This window comes from Haliotis rufescens, unplaced genomic scaffold, assembly GCF_023055435.1.
Source record: "Haliotis rufescens isolate VD_foot unplaced genomic scaffold, xgHalRufe1.0.p SCAF_138, whole genome shotgun sequence".
Taxonomy (NCBI): domain Eukaryota; kingdom Metazoa; phylum Mollusca; class Gastropoda; order Lepetellida; family Haliotidae; genus Haliotis; species Haliotis rufescens.
In genome coordinates, this window is record NW_025963822.1 from 15,127 (window position 1) to 30,774 (window position 15,648).

The window sequence follows — 15,648 nt, forward strand, 5'->3', positions numbered from 1 at the left end:
TCAAGATTTCAATTGAGGAGACTGAATTATTTCATGTTTTTCGCAAAATACGAGTGTGATACATAACATCAAAAGGCAATTGATGTTATAAGCATTATATAGAAATGATTGGGAGTGAAAGTGAAAATACAATGCAAGCACAAAAACTTCCGTGGCCAATATGGGGATCAAACCCATGACATCCGCGTTATTAGCACGGCGCTCTAACCAGCTGAGCTAATCGGCCAACTGAGAGAGAGCCTGAGCCAGTTGAACATATATACCCTTGAAAACCCCATTTTAGGCATGCTGTGAAAGTTAAGACGTTTCTTTCAGATAGCGTGGCATAAGGCACCTTGCATGCTGTCTCTCCAGAGACGTGGTTTCCAATCCGACCACTCACACATATGTAACTCATAACCATCCCTGTGGCTTCTACACGTACTAACAAACAAGTGTGGGATTCTTTAGAAGTGACAGACACATTATCATGACATCAGAAATCATTTTATTTATACATAAGCTAAATCGACATTTCTTTCAATTGGCATGTCCAGATTTCTCCAATTTCTGAACATGAACAGCTTTGCTGTGTTCGTTTTCTTTTTTGTGTTAATGACAATTTAACCAGATAAAATATTTCAAGATTTCAATTGAGGAGACTGAATTATTTCATGTTTTTCGCAAAATACGAGTGTGATACATAACATCAAAAGGCAATTGATGTTATAAGCATTATATAGAAATGATTGGGAGTGAAAGTGAAAATACAATGCAAGCACAAAAACTTCCGTGGCCAATATGGGGATCGAACCCATGACATCCGCGTTATTAGCACGGCGCTCTAACCAGCTGAGCTAATCGGCCAACTGAGAGAGAGGCTGAGCCAGTTGAACATATATACCCTTGAAAACCCCATTTTAGGCATGCTGTGAAAGTTAAGACGTTTCTTTCAGATAGCGTGGCATAAGGCACCTTGCATGCTGTCTCTCCAGAGACGTGGTTTCCAATCCGACCACTCACACATATGTAACTCATAACCATCCCTGTGGCTTCTACACGTACTGACAAACATGTGTGGGATTCTTTAGAAGTGACAGACACATTATCATGACATCAGAAATCATTTTATTTATACATAAGCTAAATCGACATTTCTTTCAATTGGCATGTCCAGATTTCTCCAATTTCTGAACATGAACAGCTTTGCTGTGTTCGTTTTCTTTTTTGTGTTAATGACAATTTAACCCGATAAAATATTTTAAGATTTCAATTGAGGAGACTGAATTATTTCATGTTTTTCGCAAAATACGAGTGTGATACATAACATCAAAAGGCAATTGATGTTATAAGCATTATATAGAAATGGTTGGGAGTGAAAGTGAAAATGCAATGCAAGCACAAAAACTTCCGTGGCCAATATGGGGATCGAACCCATGACATCCGCGTTATTAGCACGGCGCTCTAACCAGCTGAGCTAATCGGCCAACTTAGAGAGAGGCTGAGCCAGTTGAACATATATACCCTTGAAAACCCCATTTTAGGCATGCTGTGAAAGTTAAGACGTTTCTTTCAGATAGCGTGGCATAAGGCACCTTGCATGCTGTCTCTCCAGAGACGTGGTTTCCAATCCGACCACTCACACATATGTAACTCATAACCATCCCTGTGGCTTCTACACGTACTGACAAACATGTGTGGGATTCTTTAGAAGTGACAGACACATTATCATGACATCAGAAATCATTTTATTTATACATAAGCTAAATCGACATTTCTTTCAATTGGCATGTCCAGATTTCTCCAATTTCTGAACATGAACAGCTTTGCTGTGTTCGTTTTCTTTTTTGTGTTAATGACAATTTAACCCGATAAAATATTTTAAGATTTCAATTGAGGAGACTGAATTATTTCATGTTTTTCGCAAAATACGAGTGTGATACATAACATCAAAAGGCAATTGATGTTATAAGCATTATATAGAAATGGTTGGGAGTGAAAGTGAAAATGCAATGCAAGCACAAAAACTTCCGTGGCCAATATGGGGATCGAACCCATGACATCCGCGTTATTAGCACGGCGCTCTAACCAGCTGAGCTAATCGGCCAACTGAGAGAGAGGCTGAGCCAATTGAACATATATACCCTTGAAAACCCCATTTTAGGCATGCTGTGAAAGTTAAGACGTTTCTTTCAGATAGCGTGGCATAAGGCACCTTGCATGCTGTCTCTCCAGAGACGAGGTTTCCAATCCGACCACTCACACATATGTAACTCATAACCATCCCTGTGGCTTCTACACGTACTGACAAACATGTGTGGGATTCTTTAGAAGTGACAGACACATTATCATGACATCAGAAATCATTTTATTTATACATAAGCTAAATCGACATTTCTTTCAATTGGCATGTCCAGATTTCTCCAATTTCTGAACATGAACAGCTTTGCTGTGTTCGTTTTCTTTTTTGTGTTAATGACAATTTAACCCGATAAAATATTTTAAGATTTCAATTGAGGAGACTGAATTATTTCATGTTTTTCGCAAAATACGAGTGTGATACATAACATCAAAAGGCAATTGATGTTATAAGCATTATATAGAAATGGTTGGGAGTGAAAGTGAAAATGCAATGCAAGCACAAAAACTTCCGTGGCCAATATGGGGATCGAACCCATGACATCCGCGTTATTAGCACGGCGCTCTAACCAGCTGAGCTAATCGGCCAACTGAGAGAGAGGCTGAGCCAATTGAACATATATACCCTTGAAAACCCCATTTTAGGCATGCTGTGAAAGTTAAGACGTTTCTTTCAGATAGCGTGGCATAAGGCACCTTGCATGCTGTCTCTCCAGAGACGAGGTTTCCAATCCGACCACTCACACATATGTAACTCATAACCATCCCTGTGGCTTCTACACGTACTGACAAACATGTGTGGGATTCTTTAGAAGTGACAGACACATTATCATGACATCAGAAATCATTTTATTTATACATAAGCTAAATCGACATTTCTTTCAATTGGCATGTCCAGATTTCTCCAATTTCTGAACATGAACAGCTTTGCTGTGTTCGTTTTCTTTTTTGTGTTAATGACAATTTAACCCGATAAAATATTTTAAGATTTCAATTGAGGAGACTGAATTATTTCATGTTTTTCGCAAAATACGAGTGTGATACATAACATCAAAAGGCAATTGATGTTATAAGCATTATATAGAAATGGTTGGGAGTGAAAGTGAAAATGCAATGCAAGCACAAAAACTTCCGTGGCCAATATGGGGATCGAACCCATGACATCCGCGTTATTAGCACGGCGCTCTAACCAGCTGAGCTAATCGGCCAACTGAGAGAGAGGCTGAGCCAATTGAACATATATACCCTTGAAAACCCCATTTTAGGCATGCTGTGAAAGTTAAGACGTTTCTTTCAGATAGCGTGGCATAAGGCACCTTGCATGCTGTCTCTCCAGAGACGAGGTTTCCAATCCGACCACTCACACATATGTAACTCATAACCATCCCTGTGGCTTCTACACGTACTGACAAACATGTGTGGGATTCTTTAGAAGTGACAGACACATTATCATGACATCAGAAATCATTTTATTTATACATAAGCTAAATCGACATTTCTTTCAATTGGCATGTCCAGATTTCTCCAATTTCTGAACATGAACAGCTTTGCTGTGTTCGTTTTCTTTTTTGTGTTAATGACAATTTAACCAGATAAAATATTTCAAGATTTCAATTGAGGAGACTGAATTATTACATGTTTTTCGCAAAATACGAGTGTGATACATAACATCAAAAGGCAATTGATGTTATAAGCATTATATAGAAATGGTTGGGAGTGAAAGTGAAAATGCAATGCAAGCACAAAAACTTCCGTGGCCAATATGGGGATCGAACCCATGACATCCGCGTTATTAGCACGGCGCTCTAACCAGCTGAGCTAATCGGCCAACTGGGAGAGAGGCTGAGCCAGTTGAACATATATACCCTTGAAAACCCCATTTTAGGCATGCTGTGAAAGTTAAGACGTTTCTTTCAGATAGCGTGGCATAAGGCACCTTGCATGCTGTCTCTCCAGAGACGAGGTTTCCAATCCGACCACTCACACATATGTAACTCATAACCATCCCTGTGGCTTCTACACGTACTGACAAACATGTGTGGGATTCTTTAGAAGTGACAGACACATTATCATGACATCAGAAATCATTTTATTTATACATAAGCTAAATCGACATTTCTTTCAATTGGCATGTCCAGATTTCTCCAATTTCTGAACATGAACAGCTTTGCTGTGTTCGTTTTCTTTTTTGTGTTAATGACAATTTAACCCGATAAAATATTTCAAGATTTCAATTGAGGAGACTGAATTATTTCATGTTTTTCGCAAAATACGAGTGTGATACATAACATCAAAAGGCAATTGATGTTATAAGCATTATATAGAAATGGTTGGGAGTGAAAGTGAAAATGCAATGCAAGCACAAAAACTTCCGTGGCCAATATGGGGATCGAACCCATGACATCCGCGTTATTAGCACGGCGCTCTAACCAGCTGAGCTAATCGGCCAACTGGGAGAGAGGCTGAGCCAGTTGAACATATATACCCTTGAAAACCCCATTTTAGGCATGCTGTGAAAGTTAAGACGTTTCTTTCAGATAGCGTGGCATAAGGCACCTTGCATGCTGTCTCTCCAGAGACGTGGTTTCCAATCCGACCACTCACACATATGTAACTCATAACCATCCCTGTGGCTTCTACACGTACTGACAAACATGTGTGGGATTCTTTAGAAGTGACAGACACATTATCATGACATCAGAAATCATTTTATTTATACATAAGCTAAATCGACATTTCTTTCAATTGGCATGTCCAGATTTCTCCAATTTCTGAACATGAACAGCTTTGCTGTGTTCGTTTTCTTTTTTGTGTTAATGACAATTTAACCCGATAAAATATTTCAAGATTTCAATTGAGGAGACTGAATTATTTCATGTTTTTCGCAAAATACGAGTGTGATACATAACATCAAAAGGCAATTGATGTTATAAGCATTATATAGAAATGGTTGGGAGTGAAAGTGAAAATGCAATGCAAGCACAAAAACTTCCGTGGCCAATATGGGGATCGAACCCATGACATCCGCGTTATTAGCACGGCGCTCTAACCAGCTGAGCTAATCGGCCAACTGAGAGAGAGGCTGAGCCAGTTGAACATATATACCCTTGAAAACCCCATTTTAGGCATGCTGTGAAAGTTAAGACGTTTCTTTCAGATAGCGTGGCATAAGGCACCTTGCATGCTGTCTCTCCAGAGACGTGGTTTCCAATCCGACCACTCACACATATGTAACTCATAACCATCCCTGTGGCTTCTACACGTACTGACAAACATGTGTGGGATTCTTTAGAAGTGACAGACACATTATCATGACATCAGAAATCATTTTATTTATACATAAGCTAAATCGACATTTCTTTCAATTGGCATGTCCAGATTTCTCCAATTTCTGAACATGAACAGCTTTGCTGTGTTCGTTTTCTTTTTTGTGTTAATGACAATTTAACCCGATAAAATATTTCAAGATTTCAATTGAGGAGACTGAATTATTTCATGTTTTTCGCAAAATACGAGTGTGATACATAACATCAAAAGGCAATTGATGTTATAAGCATTATATAGAAATGGTTGGGAGTGAAAGTGAAAATGCAATGCAAGCACAAAAACTTCCGTGGCCAATATGGGGATCGAACCCATGACATCCGCGTTATTAGCACGGCGCTCTAACCAGCTGAGCTAATCGGCCAACTTAGAGAGAGGCTGAGCCAGTTGAACATATATACCCTTGAAAACCCCATTTTAGGCATGCTGTGAAAGTTAAGACGTTTCTTTCAGATAGCGTGGCATAAGGCACCTTGCATGCTGTCTCTCCAGAGACGTGGTTTCCAATCCGACCACTCACACATATGTAACTCATAACCATCCCTGTGGCTTCTACACGTACTGACAAACATGTGTGGGATTCTTTAGAAGTGACAGACACATTATCATGACATCAGAAATCATTTTATTTATACATAAGCTAAATCGACATTTCTTTCAATTGGCATGTCCAGATTTCTCCAATTTCTGAACATGAACAGCTTTGCTGTGTTCGTTTTCTTTTTTGTGTTAATGACAATTTAACCCGATAAAATATTTTAAGATTTCAATTGAGGAGACTGAATTATTTCATGTTTTTCGCAAAATACGAGTGTGATACATAACATCAAAAGGCAATTGATGTTATAAGCATTATATAGAAATGGTTGGGAGTGAAAGTGAAAATGCAATGCAAGCACAAAAACTTCCGTGGCCAATATGGGGATCGAACCCATGACATCCGCGTTATTAGCACGGCGCTCTAACCAGCTGAGCTAATCGGCCAACTGAGAGAGAGGCTGAGCCAATTGAACATATATACCCTTGAAAACCCCATTTTAGGCATGCTGTGAAAGTTAAGACGTTTCTTTCAGATAGCGTGGCATAAGGCACCTTGCATGCTGTCTCTCCAGAGACGAGGTTTCCAATCCGACCACTCACACATATGTAACTCATAACCATCCCTGTGGCTTCTACACGTACTGACAAACATGTGTGGGATTCTTTAGAAGTGACAGACACATTATCATGACATCAGAAATCATTTTATTTATACATAAGCTAAATCGACATTTCTTTCAATTGGCATGTCCAGATTTCTCCAATTTCTGAACATGAACAGCTTTGTTGTGTTCGTTTTCTTTTTTGTGTTAATGACAATTTAACCCGATAAAATATTTTAAGATTTCAATTGAGGAGACTGAATTATTTCATGTTTTTCGCAAAATACGAGTGTGATACATAACATCAAAAGGCAATTGATGTTATAAGCATTATATAGAAATGGTTGGGAGTGAAAGTGAAAATGCAATGCAAGCACAAAAACTTCCGTGGCCAATATGGGGATCGAACCCATGACATCCGCGTTATTAGCACGGCGCTCTAACCAGCTGAGCTAATCGGCCAACTGGGAGAGAGGCTGAGCCAATTGAACATATATACCCTTGAAAACCCCATTTTAGGCATGCTGTGAAAGTTAAGACGTTTCTTTCAGATAGCGTGGCATAAGGCACCTTGCATGCTGTCTCTCCAGAGACGAGGTTTCCAATCCGACCACTCACACATATGTAACTCATAACCATCCCTGTGGCTTCTACACGTACTGACAAACATGTGTGGGATTCTTTAGAAGTGACAGACACATTATCATGACATCAGAAATCATTTTATTTATACATAAGCTAAATCGACATTTCTTTCAATTGGCATGTCCAGATTTCTCCAATTTCTGAACATGAACAGCTTTGCTGTGTTCGTTTTCTTTTTTGTGTTAATGACAATTTAACCAGATAAAATATTTCAAGATTTCAATTGAGGAGACTGAATTATTACATGTTTTTCGCAAAATACGAGTGTGATACATAACATCAAAAGGCAATTGATGTTATAAGCATTATATAGAAATGGTTGGGAGTGAAAGTGAAAATGCAATGCAAGCACAAAAACTTCCGTGGCCAATATGGGGATCGAACCCATGACATCCGCGTTATTAGCACGGCGCTCTAACCAGCTGAGCTAATCGGCCAACTGGGAGAGAGGCTGAGCCAGTTGAACATATATACCCTTGAAAACCCCATTTTAGGCATGCTGTGAAAGTTAAGACGTTTCTTTCAGATAGCGTGGCATAAGGCACCTTGCATGCTGTCTCTCCAGAGACGAGGTTTCCAATCCGACCACTCACACATATGTAACTCATAACCATCCCTGTGGCTTCTACACGTACTGACAAACATGTGTGGGATTCTTTAGAAGTGACAGACACATTATCATGACATCAGAAATCATTTTATTTATACATAAGCTAAATCGACATTTCTTTCAATTGGCATGTCCAGATTTCTCCAATTTCTGAACATGAACAGCTTTGCTGTGTTCGTTTTCTTTTTTGTGTTAATGACAATTTAACCCGATAAAATATTTCAAGATTTCAATTGAGGAGACTGAATTATTTCATGTTTTTCGCAAAATACGAGTGTGATACATAACATCAAAAGGCAATTGATGTTATAAGCATTATATAGAAATGGTTGGGAGTGAAAGTGAAAATGCAATGCAAGCACAAAAACTTCCGTGGCCAATATGGGGATCGAACCCATGACATCCGCGTTATTAGCACGGCGCTCTAACCAGCTGAGCTAATCGGCCAACTGGGAGAGAGGCTGAGCCAGTTGAACATATATACCCTTGAAAACCCCATTTTAGGCATGCTGTGAAAGTTAAGACGTTTCTTTCAGATAGCGTGGCATAAGGCACCTTGCATGCTGTCTCTCCAGAGACGAGGTTTCCAATCCGACCACTCACACATATGTAACTCATAACCATCCCTGTGGCTTCTACACGTACTGACAAACATGTGTGGGATTCTTTAGAAGTGACAGACACATTATCATGACATCAGAAATCATTTTATTTATACATAAGCTAAATCGACATTTCTTTCAATTGGCATGTCCAGATTTCTCCAATTTCTGAACATGAACAGCTTTGCTGTGTTCGTTTTCTTTTTTGTGTTAATGACAATTTAACCCGATAAAATATTTCAAGATTTCAATTGAGGAGACTGAATTATTTCATGTTTTTCGCAAAATACGAGTGTGATACATAACATCAAAAGGCAATTGATGTTATAAGCATTATATAGAAATGGTTGGGAGTGAAAGTGAAAATGCAATGCAAGCACAAAAACTTCCGTGGCCAATATGGGGATCGAACCCATGACATCCGCGTTATTAGCACGGCGCTCTAACCAGCTGAGCTAATCGGCCAACTGAGAGAGAGGCTGAGCCAGTTGAACATATATACCCTTGAAAACCCCATTTTAGGCATGCTGTGAAAGTTAAGACGTTTCTTTCAGATAGCGTGGCATAAGGCACCTTGCATGCTGTCTCTCCAGAGACGTGGTTTCCAATCCGACCACTCACACATATGTAACTCATAACCATCCCTGTGGCTTCTACACGTACTGACAAACATGTGTGGGATTCTTTAGAAGTGACAGACACATTATCATGACATCAGAAATCATTTTATTTATACATAAGCTAAATCGACATTTCTTTCAATTGGCATGTCCAGATTTCTCCAATTTCTGAACATGAACAGCTTTGCTGTGTTCGTTTTCTTTTTTGTGTTAATGACAATTTAACCCGATAAAATATTTCAAGATTTCAATTGAGGAGACTGAATTATTTCATGTTTTTCGCAAAATACGAGTGTGATACATAACATCAAAAGGCAATTGATGTTATAAGCATTATATAGAAATGGTTGGGAGTGAAAGTGAAAATGCAATGCAAGCACAAAAACTTCCGTGGCCAATATGGGGATCGAACCCATGACATCCGCGTTATTAGCACGGGGCTCTAACCAGCTGAGCTAATCGGCCAACTGAGAGAGAGGCTGAGCCAATTGAACATATATACCCTTGAAAACCCCATTTTAGGCATGCTGTGAAAGTTAAGACGTTTCTTTCAGATAGCGTGGCATAAGGCACCTTGCATGCTGTCTCTCCAGAGACGTGGTTTCCAATCCGACCACTCACACATATGTAACTCATAACCATCCCTGTGGCTTCTACACGTACTGACAAACATGTGTGGGATTCTTTAGAAGTGACAGACACATTATCATGACATCAGAAATCATTTTATTTATACATAAGCTAAATCGACATTTCTTTCAATTGGCATGTCCAGATTTCTCCAATTTCTGAACATGAACAGCTTTGCTGTGTTCGTTTTCTTTTTTGTGTTAATGACAATTTAACCAGATAAAATATTTCAAGATTTCAATTGAGGAGACTGAATTATTTCATGTTTTTCGCAAAATACGAGTGTGATACATAACATCAAAAGGCAATTGATGTTATAAGCATTATATAGAAATGGTTGGGAGTGAAAGTGAAAATGCAATGCAAGCACAAAAACTTCCGTGGCCAATATGGGGATCGAACCCATGACATCCGCGTTATTAGCACGGCGCTCTAACCAGCTGAGCTAATCGGCCAACTGAGAGAGAGACTGAGCCAGTTGAACATACATACCCTTGAAAACCCCATTTTAGGCATGCTGTGAAAGTTAAGACGTTTCTTTCAGATAGCGTGGCATAAGGCACCTTGCATGCTGTCTCTCCAGAGACGTGGTTTCCAATCCGACCACTCACACATATGTAACTCATAACCATCCCTGTGGCTTCTACACGTACTGACAAACATGTGTGGGATTCTTTAGAAGTGGCAGACACATTATCATGACAACAGAAATCATTTTATTTATACATAAGCTAAATCGACATTTCTTTCAATTGGCATGTCCAGATTTCTCCAATTTCTGAACATGAACAGCTTTGCTGTGTTCGTTTTCTTTTTTGTGTTAATGACAATTTAACCCGATAAAATATTTCAAGATTTCAATTGAGGAGACTGAATTATTTCATGTTTTTCGCAAAATACGAGTGTGATACATAACATCAAAAGGCAATTGATGTTATAAGCATTATATAGAAATGGTTGGGAGTGAAAGTGAAAATGCAATGCAAGCACAAAAACTTCCGTGGCCAATATGGGGATCGAACCCATGACATCCGCGTTATTAGCACGGCGCTCTAACCAGCTGAGCTAATCGGCCAACTGAGAGAGAGGCTGAGCCAGTTGAACATATATACCCTTGAAAACCCCATTTTAGGCATGCTGTGAAAGTTAAGACGTTTCTTTCAGATAGCGTGGCATAAGGCACCTTGCATGCTGTCTCTCCAGAGACGTGGTTTCCAATCCGACCACTCACACATATGTAACTCATAACCATCCCTGTGGCTTCTACACGTACTGACAAACATGTGTGGGATTCTTTAGAAGTGACAGACACATTATCATGACATCAGAAATCATTTTATTTATACATAAGCTAAATCGACATTTCTTTCAATTGGCATGTCCAGATTTCTCCAATTTCTGAACATGAACAGCTTTGCTGTGTTCGTTTTCTTTTTTTGTGTTAATGACAATTTAACCCGATAAAATATTTCAAGATTTCAATTGAGGAGACTGAATTATTTCATTTTTTTCGCAAAATACGAGTGTGATACATAACATCAAAAGGCAATTGATGTTATAAGCATTATATAGAAATGGTTGGGAGTGAAAGTGAAAATGCAATGCAAGCACAAAAACTTCCGTGGCCAATATGGGGATCGAACCCATGACATCCGCGTTATTAGCACGGCGCTCTAACCAGCTGAGCTAATCGGCCAACTGAGAGAGAGGCTGAGCCAGTTGAACATATATACCCTTGAAAACCCCATTTTAGGCATGCTGTGAAAGTTAAGACGTTTCTTTCAGATAGCGTGGCATAAGGCACCTTGCATGCTGTCTCTCCAGAGACGTGGTTTCCAATCCGACCACTCACACATATGTAACTCATAACCATCCCTGTGGCTTCTACACGTACTGACAAACATGTGTGGGATTCTTTAGAAGTGACAGACACATTATCATGACATCAGAAATCATTTTATTTATACATAAGCTAAATCGACATTTCTTTCAATTGGCATGTCCAGATTTCTCCAATTTCTGAACATGAACAGCTTTGCTGTGTTCGTTTTCTTTTTTGTGTTAATGACAATTTAACCCGATAAAATATTTCAAGATTTCAATTGAGGAGACTGAATTATTTCATGTTTTTCGCAAAATACGAGTGTGATACATAACATCAAAAGGCAATTGATGTTATAAGCATTATATAGAAATGGTTGGGAGTGAAAGTGAAAATGCAATGCAAGCACAAAAACTTCCGTGGCCAATATGGGGATCGAACCCATGACATCCGCGTTATTAGCACGGCGCTCTAACCAGCTGAGCTAATCGGCCAACTGAGAGAGAGGCTGAGCCAGTTGAACATATATACCCTTGAAAACCCCATTTTAGGCATGCTGTGAAAGTTAAGACGTTTCTTTCAGATAGCGTGGCATAAGGCACCTTGCATGCTGTCTCTCCAGAGACGTGGTTTCCAATCCGACCACTCACACATATGTAACTCATAACCATCCCTGTGGCTTCTACACGTACTGACAAACATGTGTGGGATTCTTTAGAAGTGACAGACACATTATCATGACATCAGAAATCATTTTATTTATACATAAGCTAAATCGACATTTCTTTCAATTGGCATGTCCAGAATTCTCCAATTTCTGAACATGAACAGCTTTGCTGTGTTCGTTTTCTTTTTTGTGTTAATGACAATTTAACCCGATAAAATATTTTAAGATTTCAATTGAGGAGACTGAATTATTTCATGTTTTTCGCAAAATACGAGTGTGATACATAACATCAAAAGGCAATTGATGTTATAAGCATTATATAGAAATGGTTGGGAGTGAAAGTGAAAATGCAATGCAAGCACAAAAACTTCCGTGGCCAATATGGGGATCGAACCCATGACATCCGCGTTATTAGCACGGCGCTCTAACCAGCTGAGCTAATCGGCCAACTGAGAGAGAGGCTGAGCCAGTTGAACATATATACCCTTGAAAACCCCATTTTAGGCATGCTGTGAAAGTTAAGACAGCTTTGCTGTGTTCGTTTTCTTTTTTGTGTTAATGACAATTTAACCCGATAAAATATTTCAAGATTTCAATTGAGGAGACTGAATTATTTCATGTTTTTCGCAAAATACGAGTGTGATACATAACATCAAAAGGCAATTGATGTTATAAGCATTATATAGAAATGGTTGGGAGTGAAAGTGAAAATGCAATGCAAGCACAAAAACTTCCGTGGCCAATATGGGGATCGAACCCATGACATCCGCGTTATTAGCACGGCGCTCTAACCAGCTGAGCTAATCGGCCAACTGAGAGAGAGGCTGAGCCAGTTGAACATATATACCCTTGAAAACCCCATTTTAGGCATGCTGTGAAAGTTAAGACGTTTCTTTCAGATAGCGTGGCATAAGGCACCTTGCATGCTGTCTCTCCAGAGACGTGGTTTCCAATCCGACCACTCACACATATGTAACTCATAACCATCCCTGTGGCTTCTACACGTACTGACAAACATGTGTGGGATTCTTTAGAAGTGACAGACACATTATCATGACATCAGAAATCATTTTATTTATACATAAGCTAAATCGACATTTCTTTCAATTGGCATGTCCAGATTTCTCCAATTTCTGAACATGAACAGCTTTGCTGTGTTCGTTTTCTTTTTTGTGTTAATGACAATTTAACCCGATAAAATATTTTAAGATTTCAATTGAGGAGACTGAATTATTTCATGTTTTTCGCAAAATACGAGTGTGATACATAACATCAAAAGGCAATTGATGTTATAAGCATTATATAGAAATGGTTGGGAGTGAAAGTGAAAATGCAATGCAAGCACAAAAACTTCCGTGGCCAATATGGGGATCGAACCCATGACATCCGCGTTATTAGCACGGCGCTCTAACCAGCTGAGCTAATCGGCCAACTGAGAGAGAGGCTGAGCCAGTTGAACATATATACCCTTGAAAACCCCATTTTAGGCATGCTGTGAAAGTTAAGACAGCTTTGCTGTGTTCGTTTTCTTTTTTGTGTTAATGACAATTTAACCCGATAAAATATTTCAAGATTTCAATTGAGGAGACTGAATTATTTCATGTTTTTCGCAAAATACGAGTGTGATACATAACATCAAAAGGCAATTGATGTTATAAGCATTATATAGAAATGGTTGGGAGTGAAAGTGAAAATGCAATGCAAGCACAAAAACTTCCGTGGCCAATATGGGGATCGAACCCATGACATCCGCGTTATTAGCACGGCGCTCTAACCAGCTGAGCTAATCGGCCAACTGAGAGAGAGGCTGAGCCAGTTGAACATATATACCCTTGAAAACCCCATTTTAGGCATGCTGTGAAAGTTAAGACGTTTCTTTCAGATAGCGTGGCATAAGGCACCTTGCATGCTGTCTCTCCAGAGACGTGGTTTCCAATCCGACCACTCACACATATGTAACTCATAACCATCCCTGTGGCTTCTACACGTACTGACAAACATGTGTGGGATTCTTTAGAAGTGACAGACACATTATCATGACATCAGAAATCATTTTATTTATACATAAGCTAAATCGACATTTCTTTCAATTGGCATGTCCAGATTTCTCCAATTTCTGAACATGAACAGCTTTGCTGTGTTCGTTTTCTTTTTTGTGTTAATGACAATTTAACCCGATAAAATATTTCAAGATTTCAATTGAGGAGACTGAATTATTTCATGTTTTTCGCAAAATACGAGTGTGATACATAACATCAAAAGGCAATTGATGTTATAAGCATTATATAGAAATGGTTGGGAGTGAAAGTGAAAATGCAATGCAAGCACAAAAACTTCCATGGCCAATATGGGGATCGAACCCATGACATCCGCGTTATTAGCACGGCGCTCTAACCAGCTGAGCTAATCGGCCAACTGAGAGAGAGGCTGAGCCAGTTGAACATATATACCCTTGAAAACCCCATTTTAGGCATGCTGTGAAAGTTAAGACGTTTCTTTCAGATAGCGTGGCATAAGGCACCTTGCATGCTGTCTCTCCAGAGACGAGGTTTCCAATCCGACCACTCACACATATGTAACTCATAACCATCCCTGTGGCTTCTACACGTACTGACAAACATGTGTGGGATTCTTTAGAAGTGACAGACACATTATCATGACATCAGAAATCATTTTATTTATACATAAGCTAAATCGACATTTCTTTCAATTGGCATGTCCAGATTTCTCCAATTTCTGAACATGAACAGCTTTGCTGTGTTCGTTCTCTTTTTTGTGTTAATGACAATTTAACCAGATAAAATATTTCAAGATTTCAATTGAGGAGACTGAATTATTTCATGTTTTTCGCAAAATACGAGTGTGATACATAACATCAAAAGGAAATTGATGTTATAAGCATTATATAGAAATGGTTGGGAGTGAAAGTGAAAATGCAATGCAAGCACAAAAACTTCCGTGGCCAATATGGGGATCGAACCCCTGACATCCGCGTTATTAGCACGGCGCTCTAACCAGCTGAGCTAATCGGCCAACTGAGAGAGAGGCTGAGCCAGTTGAACATATATACCCTTGAAAACCCCATTTTAGGCATGCTGTGAAAGTTAAGACGTTTCTTTCAGATAGCGTGGCATAAGGCATCTTGCATGCTGTCTCTCCAGAGACGTGGTTTCCAATCCGACCACTCACACATATGTAACTCATAACCATCCCTGTGGCTTCTACACGTACTGACAAACATGTGTGGGATTCTTTAGAAGTGACAGACACATTATCATGACATCAGAAATCATTTTATTTATACATAAGCTAAATCGACATTTCTTTCAATTGGCATGTCCAGATTTCTCCAATTTCTGAACATGAACAGCTTTGCTGTGTTCGTTTTCTTTTTTGTGTTAATGACAATTTAACCCGATAAAATATTTCAAGATTTCAATTGAGGAGACTGAATTATTTCATGTTTTT

At 39.1% G+C, this 15,648-nt stretch overlaps 26 non-coding genes across 26 annotated transcripts; all 26 read right to left on the minus strand.

Moving 5' to 3' along the window:
- Positions 1-152: 152 nt before the first annotated feature.
- Positions 153-226, minus strand: Trnai-aau. The gene has a single exon. It is a non-coding gene; the product is annotated as a tRNA-Ile (tRNA).
- A 546-nt stretch (positions 227-772) lies between these two features.
- On the minus strand, positions 773-846 carry Trnai-aau. Its single transcript has one exon. It is a non-coding gene; the product is annotated as a tRNA-Ile (tRNA).
- Positions 847-1,392: 546 nt separating this feature from the next.
- On the minus strand, positions 1,393-1,466 carry Trnai-aau. Its single transcript has one exon. It is a non-coding gene; the product is annotated as a tRNA-Ile (tRNA).
- Positions 1,467-2,012: 546 nt separating this feature from the next.
- On the minus strand, positions 2,013-2,086 carry Trnai-aau. Its single transcript has one exon. It is a non-coding gene; the product is annotated as a tRNA-Ile (tRNA).
- A 546-nt stretch (positions 2,087-2,632) lies between these two features.
- On the minus strand, positions 2,633-2,706 carry Trnai-aau. Its single transcript has one exon. It is a non-coding gene; the product is annotated as a tRNA-Ile (tRNA).
- A 546-nt stretch (positions 2,707-3,252) lies between these two features.
- Positions 3,253-3,326, minus strand: Trnai-aau. The gene has a single exon. It is a non-coding gene; the product is annotated as a tRNA-Ile (tRNA).
- Positions 3,327-3,872: 546 nt separating this feature from the next.
- On the minus strand, positions 3,873-3,946 carry Trnai-aau. The gene has a single exon. It is a non-coding gene; the product is annotated as a tRNA-Ile (tRNA).
- A 546-nt stretch (positions 3,947-4,492) lies between these two features.
- Trnai-aau lies at positions 4,493-4,566 on the minus strand. The gene has a single exon. It is a non-coding gene; the product is annotated as a tRNA-Ile (tRNA).
- A 546-nt stretch (positions 4,567-5,112) lies between these two features.
- On the minus strand, positions 5,113-5,186 carry Trnai-aau. The gene has a single exon. It is a non-coding gene; the product is annotated as a tRNA-Ile (tRNA).
- Positions 5,187-5,732: 546 nt separating this feature from the next.
- On the minus strand, positions 5,733-5,806 carry Trnai-aau. Its single transcript has one exon. It is a non-coding gene; the product is annotated as a tRNA-Ile (tRNA).
- A 546-nt stretch (positions 5,807-6,352) lies between these two features.
- Trnai-aau lies at positions 6,353-6,426 on the minus strand. The gene has a single exon. It is a non-coding gene; the product is annotated as a tRNA-Ile (tRNA).
- Positions 6,427-6,972: 546 nt separating this feature from the next.
- On the minus strand, positions 6,973-7,046 carry Trnai-aau. Its single transcript has one exon. It is a non-coding gene; the product is annotated as a tRNA-Ile (tRNA).
- Positions 7,047-7,592: 546 nt separating this feature from the next.
- Trnai-aau lies at positions 7,593-7,666 on the minus strand. Its single transcript has one exon. It is a non-coding gene; the product is annotated as a tRNA-Ile (tRNA).
- Positions 7,667-8,212: 546 nt separating this feature from the next.
- On the minus strand, positions 8,213-8,286 carry Trnai-aau. Its single transcript has one exon. It is a non-coding gene; the product is annotated as a tRNA-Ile (tRNA).
- Positions 8,287-8,832: 546 nt separating this feature from the next.
- Trnai-aau lies at positions 8,833-8,906 on the minus strand. The gene has a single exon. It is a non-coding gene; the product is annotated as a tRNA-Ile (tRNA).
- Positions 8,907-9,452: 546 nt separating this feature from the next.
- On the minus strand, positions 9,453-9,526 carry Trnai-aau. The gene has a single exon. It is a non-coding gene; the product is annotated as a tRNA-Ile (tRNA).
- A 546-nt stretch (positions 9,527-10,072) lies between these two features.
- Trnai-aau lies at positions 10,073-10,146 on the minus strand. The gene has a single exon. It is a non-coding gene; the product is annotated as a tRNA-Ile (tRNA).
- Positions 10,147-10,692: 546 nt separating this feature from the next.
- Positions 10,693-10,766, minus strand: Trnai-aau. The gene has a single exon. It is a non-coding gene; the product is annotated as a tRNA-Ile (tRNA).
- Positions 10,767-11,313: 547 nt separating this feature from the next.
- On the minus strand, positions 11,314-11,387 carry Trnai-aau. The gene has a single exon. It is a non-coding gene; the product is annotated as a tRNA-Ile (tRNA).
- Positions 11,388-11,933: 546 nt separating this feature from the next.
- On the minus strand, positions 11,934-12,007 carry Trnai-aau. The gene has a single exon. It is a non-coding gene; the product is annotated as a tRNA-Ile (tRNA).
- Positions 12,008-12,553: 546 nt separating this feature from the next.
- On the minus strand, positions 12,554-12,627 carry Trnai-aau. Its single transcript has one exon. It is a non-coding gene; the product is annotated as a tRNA-Ile (tRNA).
- Positions 12,628-12,916: 289 nt separating this feature from the next.
- Positions 12,917-12,990, minus strand: Trnai-aau. The gene has a single exon. It is a non-coding gene; the product is annotated as a tRNA-Ile (tRNA).
- A 546-nt stretch (positions 12,991-13,536) lies between these two features.
- Positions 13,537-13,610, minus strand: Trnai-aau. Its single transcript has one exon. It is a non-coding gene; the product is annotated as a tRNA-Ile (tRNA).
- Positions 13,611-13,899: 289 nt separating this feature from the next.
- On the minus strand, positions 13,900-13,973 carry Trnai-aau. Its single transcript has one exon. It is a non-coding gene; the product is annotated as a tRNA-Ile (tRNA).
- A 546-nt stretch (positions 13,974-14,519) lies between these two features.
- On the minus strand, positions 14,520-14,593 carry Trnai-aau. Its single transcript has one exon. It is a non-coding gene; the product is annotated as a tRNA-Ile (tRNA).
- A 546-nt stretch (positions 14,594-15,139) lies between these two features.
- On the minus strand, positions 15,140-15,213 carry Trnai-aau. Its single transcript has one exon. It is a non-coding gene; the product is annotated as a tRNA-Ile (tRNA).
- Positions 15,214-15,648: the final 435 nt, after the last annotated feature.